General features: G+C 41.2%; 1 pseudogene; it reads right to left on the bottom strand.

Annotated features, from left to right (window-relative positions):
• Positions 1-1821: 1821 nt before the first annotated feature.
• On the bottom strand, positions 1822-3121 carry LOC145655534 (cytochrome P450 2K1-like; annotated as a pseudogene).
• Between the last annotated feature and the right edge of the window lie 3870 nt (positions 3122-6991).

Genomic DNA, 6991 nt, shown 5'->3' with positions numbered 1-6991 from the left:
CAAGCTCCAACTTTGCTAAAATGAAAATGTAAATAAAACATTTTCTCTCTTGCACTTTATGTATGTTCTTTAGAAAGGCTCTTCGTTCGGCTCTACATTCCTTCACTTACACACAACCCCACACCTGTTCCACCTTCTAGCTTGCCAAATGAGAGTAGGGAGGATTGGGAACTTTCTGCTCACCTACCCGACAGGCAAACCTAAAAGCCACCCTGAAATCATGTGATGAGCGACCCCAGCCCTTAAATTCTGACTCGAGATACCCTAACACAAAATCGATTCCGGTTGAGTCTAAAATGAGAAACTCCAAAACCAGTGGCAATGCTTAACAAGTGCCTTTGACCTTGCTATTCAACCATGCCATCTGATGGACAGCAGTGGGGAAGTCATTTTACATTCTCAAAACCTAACCCCAACAACATATACAATGTGTCATCGCAGTGCTATTGAAAATCTTGGGATTATGAGTGAGTGAGCTCTCATAGAGCTCCTAAAATGATCCAGTTCAAGGGTGAACTGTGACCTGATCCTGAACTCAACTCAACAAACAGGTAACGGGGTCAGCATGGTCTACTTTGATGCCAGTTCGCTGTGTGTTATCATACTACCTGACCACAGAATGACATTTAGGCAAATCCAGTCTAGTTCAATGATTATTTAGGACACACTTCCCTTTCAGGAGTCCCAGTTTAGTGTTCCAAAATCCATGGCATTTCCCTTTTGGCTCTATTTAGTTGTTAATCAATTTTTTTTTCTCTTTCTAGTTTTGTGGTAGCTTGGTGGTTAAGGTAGTTGACTTGTAATCAGAAGATTGTGGTTTCAAGCACCACTGCTGCCAGGTTGCCACTGATGGGCCCCTGAGCAAGACCCTTAACCTTCAGTTGCTCAAGTTGTACTCAGTCATAATTGTAAGTTGCTTTGGATAGAAGCATCTGCAAATGTTATTTGTGGTTTTTCTACAACAATTACTATACCTATAGCTTCATTTTAGTTGGTTCCATATACTCAAGCCCTGTTTATTTACTATATATGTTTATTAACATTTAATTTACCATATAATGCAGGATTCACTTTCATTTTTATAATCCCTGCATACGTGATTAGGACTCTGACTAACCATAACCTGAGTGAGACTGAATTAATATAAAGCTTTTTTTAAAGTAATTACACTTCAATTATAATTAACATATTTCCCTACATTTAGCATGGTGCCCTGGTTAAAGGTATTTTGACAAATTTAAAACATACATTGCTACTATTTCAATCCACTAACAAAAAACTTGATCATCTTAGGGAGGACAAGATGCAACAATTTCTATCAAATGTTTCCAGATGATGAGAGTGTTTACAGTGAAATGCATCATACCTTGTGCAGTAGAAATATTAGACTTTATTTGAAGATTATGGCAAAACAGAGGCAGACTTCCCATGTTGTTCATATGTGTCACACTACTGTCAGATGAAACATTTGTAATAATGTATATACGAATTATACTGAGGGATGACTATGAACTTGACTTGGCATGAAAAACTAAAAGCACTGTTAATATTTACTGTAAATTATTAAGGTTCATTCACATATAAGAAATCATACATTTATTATAAAACTGAATGTTACTCAGCAATATGAATGATGAGGGTTTAATTTTAGGTGCCAAGTGTTGGGGCAGATAAGTGAGTTACATGTGAATGTGTTGGTCACGTGTGATGAACTTTGAAATCCAGGTTGCACCAGTGCCTGTGAATTTTTAAATAGTATTTTGCCAATATTATTCCAACCTTGAATGTAAATACTACCCTTACATGTTAAAAGTGAATGGATTATGCCAAGTAGTTTACTGCGCTGAGCTTATGGGGAGAGGGGTCAACGTGAAGCCCACAGCTGGCATGAGGTCCAACTGTTCCTCAGACACGCCAGGTGGAGGAGTGAAACGAAAGTGCTGCAGAAGAGTGGCGAAGAAGAGGAACAGCTCCATCCTGGCCAGACTCTCTCCCAGACACACCCTACGCCCTTAACAGACACACAGACAGACATTTAAAGTACAACATGAAATCTGGAGCACCAGATCAATGACAGAAAATGATTTCAGTGCACCTCCACAGAAGGGCATGAAGGCATCTCTCTTAATGAAGTGTCCCTACTCATCGAGGAAGTGTCCTGGATTAAAAGTGTAAGGGCTCTCCCACTCATTCTCATCCTTCAACACGGATGTCAAAAGAGCAAATACACAGGTTCCCTGGAAAGAATCACAGTTTTAGCTTAAGCAGGAAGCTAGTGACAGCTTTCTCTGGTATGACAACAGTGCAAAATTTAAATTTACGCAGCCATTTTGTCATGTCTTTGTTATATTTATAAACCAGCCAGTTTCAGCTCTCAGTCTCCTACGTACATTTAATAATTTTATCCTATGCATGCTTTTGTTGTATTGCTTTTAGACTCTTCTCAGTTAATCTAACAGCCTGACCTTCTTGATGAAGAAGCCTTGGAAGTTAATATCACAGGTAGTGGTGTGAGGGAGACTCATGGGTACTATGTCTGCCAGTCTCTGTGTCTCATGGATGACTGCATCTGTGTAAGGCAGGTTCTTGTGGTCATCCAGCACTGGCTGGCGGCCTCCAACCACCCTGTCAATCTCCTGTTGTACCTGATCTGGAGCACAACAGAAGATATTGTCTCGTGTTTTTAAGAAGACAAAAGCAATCAACTCTTTCAATATTACAATATAAACAAATACAAGAAGCAACCATGGTAAACCCTCAAACACCATCAAGCACCTCTTTGTCTTCCTCATTGGAGAAATGTCTTGGACACTGGATATTCACATTGCAGTTGGAATTCTTACCTTGTATGTGGGGGTACTTGGCCATTAAGCAGAATGCCCCAGTGGAGCGTTGTGCTGGTTGTCTCAGTACCAGCAGCAAACAGGTTGGAAACAGTTTGAAGGAGATTCTGTGCATGGAACAATGAGTTCTTTTTTCCAGCCTCCTAACCAATAATCAGAAGGGATCAATTAGTCAGCCAACATAAGAGACCACTTTCTTCCATCAGAGTACAACTGAGTAATACCAGGGATCATATAGAGAGATGTTTGAAAACCATCAAACCACTGGCTTTTTCCATACCAAGCCTAATCAGCTGGCCTAACAGTGAACCAATTCAACAAGCATGAAAAGGCCATGGCCAGGAAGACCCAACATGCTGCAACTACATTAAACACATTCATCAAAACACATGTGCTACATTTCAGAAATGCAATGCAAATTCATGAATGTTATACAAATTCCAAAAACATTTTATTCAAAATGACAACATATGCTACATTTCAGAAATGCAGTGCAAATTCAAAAAACACATGCAACTTCAGAAATGCTACAAATCCAGTCACAACACAATGAAAGTGTTGTTTCAGGGGGACACAAAAAGGGGTTATTCAACCAAACAGCCAGTGAAAAGTAATTTATATTTGTGATTTCCAAAGTTTTGTCACTGGTGGTACAGAATGAACAATTGGCCTATTTGTGCTTTGCATTCTTGCACATGTTTGGTTGTAAAGAATGCAGCCTTAAAGAACACTGATAAAACAAAATCCCAACTAACAGAAATATAAACCTGATCCTGCCAGTTAATAACTAGCTAGATGCATTCAGAGTGTGTTACTATTTTAAACTCCAGTTCAGCCTAAAGAGATTCTGTCGAATACAACTAGGTTTCTGTCCATATACCTACTTTTAGAGCGTTATTGATTTCAAACCATATTTTGTATGTATGTAAAAACAACACACTTGAGATTAACTAGTAAGAATAAGACAATTGACAAGATGGTCACTGTAGCAGACCAGTTAAACTATCAAACCTGAACAAAAACATAGTGTATCCTGTAAATTAGTAACACACTCTGAAGGTAGCTAGCTAGCTAGCTAACTAACTACGTATTAAGCCAGAAACATAGTCGCGTTAAATGGGATTTTTTTTTTCATCAGCGTTCTTTAAAGCTGCATTACAACCTAGCAGAATTAAATATGCAAAACTGCTGAGCATGAATAGATCAGTTGTTCATTCTGTATCAACATAATCCATAACAAACGATATAACCATGCTCTTTCACCATGAATCTTGTTTTATTAATGTTTCCCTTGTTGGTGTCACTCTGGGTGACTTCTCCTTCAGGATATAAACACCTCCCCTGCCCTTCTTTTGGAAAATCTGATCACACCTCCATCCTTATCCTGCCTGCATACAGACAAAACTCAAACAGGAAAAAAGGTTTTCTGATCAGTCTATCAATGGAGTGCAGAGGCCACCTTCACACTTCAGGACTGCTTTGAAACCACAGACTGGTGGATATTTTGTGACACAGCTGGCACTAACATCAATGAATTCTCAGACATATGTGGAATAGACTTTGCATGATCACTGACTACAAAGGAAGTTGGTACTGTGATAGGGGGGTTGACCTCCTCACTTGCAGAGAAGCTAAATGTTCATTATGCTCGGTTTGAGGAAAACATCCCCCTTGCTGCAAAACTCCCAGTAGATCAGGAGAGCTTTGTGTCTGAGGAGGTCAGATCCTTTAAGGCAGTTAACCCACGCAAGGTACCTGGTCCACAATTGGATACTGGACTACCTGATATGCAGACCCAAGGTGGGGAAAGTAGAAAACAGCTTCTCTTCAACACTGACTCTGAGCACAGGGGCTCCACAGGGTTGTGTGCTCAGCCCCCTCCTGTACTCCCCATTTACACATGACTGTGTAGCCAAACACACATCTAACATCATCTTCAAGTTTGCTGATAGCACAACCATCCTAGGCCTCATCACAAGGGGAGACAAGTCAACCTACAGAGACAAGGTTAGTGCTCTATCAAAGTGTTGCTACGACAACATCCTCCAGCTCAATGTCAGTAAAATGAAGGAGATGATTGTGGACTACAGGAAGCTGCATTTGGGTGGTCACTCTCGCCTATACATCAACGTATCCCAAGGGGAAAGAGTCGGTTGAGTTTTTCGGTATACACCTCACAGATGACCTCACCTGGTTCAACCACACCAACACACTGGTGAGATCAGCCCAACAGCACCTCTTCTTTCTGTGAAGGTTCAGGAGGTTTGGCCTGCCGCCTGACATTTTCACCACCTTTTATAGATCTAAAACAGAGAGCAAACCCACAGGTTGCATCACTGTCTGGTACTGCAGCTGCACTGCAAGTGACTGAAGGTCCTCCAGAGAGTAGTGAGGACTGCAGAATCCATCATAGGCCACAAACCTCCAGCCTTACAGGATAGCCATCAGTCCTGCTGCTTGAGGAAAATGAAAATGATGCAGCTAGACAGTAGCCACCCAGCACACAGCCTGCTCACTGTGTGTCACAGGCATCGCAGTTCCCACGGCGACATATTTACGTGCTTGGTTTGGTTTCTGTCCCTGGTATACTTGGCTCGGTTTTGTCAAGCTCTTGTTTTGGTTTCGTTCTGTTCCACCCCCGAGCCTGTATCCCCAGCTGTAATTATGTTCACCCGTGTCTGGTAATGTTTATCTGGATCTTCATCAGTCTTGGTTATTTAAGCCCTGTTTTGCTTTCCAGTTTGTCGGTTATTTTGGTTTGCCAGTTGTGTTTAGATTTGGTGTTGCTGTTGCTGTCATTGTCTCTGTTACTTCCTAGTTAGTTTCCTGAAGTCTACCTCATTCTGTGCTGATGAACAGTTTCTACCCTCCTATAAGGCTCTTAAACAGGATGTGAAACATTTAGTCCTTAGTATTAGTTCTTGGCAGCACACCACTACTTGAACATTTCCACATAGTCACTATTAACATACAGGGTGTAGTTTATCTACAGATTACCCTGGGCTAATATATTCAATAGCAGGAGGCTCCTTATTAGGACTCTTCTGAAGTCTAGTCACCATCTATTCTGAAAAAAATCAAAACAAAAAAGTAAATAAATAATGAATGAAAAACAAATAATTTACCTAATTAAAATTTAAATAGTACCATGATCAACTCACACACACATTCCATCATCTAAATTGGCTGAATAAGGTTTTCTGAATCCTTGGCTGAAGTCATAGAATATGGGACTGATGTCTCTTGTCTCCAAATTCTTCTGCATGATTCACCAGTGCTTGTTTGACAGTTTGATATCCTGTCAGGACAACTACTTTCTTTGGACCAAAATACACAGTGAATATGGATCCATATTGTTTTGACATCTGCAAACACAAATTGGATGGATAAAAAGTTTTCTGTTAATACAATGTACTCTATACAATGGGTTGATGGATTTTTTTGAATTTTAAGTAAAGACACTGCCATATTTATTTATTTAGTTAGGGTTTCAGAAGTAATAATCACATTGTTGAACTTGTGACTTTATGAGTCAAGACTGATTTAACATAGTCCTTAAATAATAATTAATTCATTAATTTTCCCTGCTAATCAGAGTGGTGCGGTAACGTGCGGTGGCCCGAGTGCCGTAGGGGGAGCGGCAGGACGCACAGACTCCTCCGACTGGGACGAACATTTATTCACATTTAACATGAAACACTAACGGCACTCACAAGAATCACTCACGACTGATACAAACAAGAAACGATTAACATTAAACACATACGGTGAACACTAATACAGTGAACATTGACTATGTTACAGCACACGTTACAGAATAACCAACCGCTACAGCACGCACTCTCCCTCGACAAAAAAAGTAATTCCTAGCGGGGGGTGCATGAACATCCTCTGCACCTCTGCCTGGATCCCAGGATATTGGGGAGAGGACCGTTGTCTGCGTCTTCTCCGGAGGTAGAGGGGAACAGCCCCAGGAATTTCTTGGGGGGGGCCTCAGGCGGTTGAGCCCGGGCCAGGGAGGACCGAGGGGCACCACAACCACCAGAAAGAGGGCGGTTGCGTGGAGCCAGCGGGATCTCCCAAGACCCTTCTCCTCAGCTGACTCGCCAGCGAAACTGGAAAGGTCTGCCCAAAGCCTCAGAGGCAAC

Source organism: Electrophorus electricus, unplaced genomic scaffold, assembly GCF_041902795.1.
Source record: "Electrophorus electricus isolate QZ-2024a unplaced genomic scaffold, ASM4190279v1 Scaffold27, whole genome shotgun sequence".
Lineage (NCBI taxonomy): Eukaryota > Metazoa > Chordata > Actinopteri > Gymnotiformes > Gymnotidae > Electrophorus > Electrophorus electricus.
Note: the sequence above shows the minus strand (reverse complement) of the source record. Positions and strands in the feature narration are given on the sequence as shown.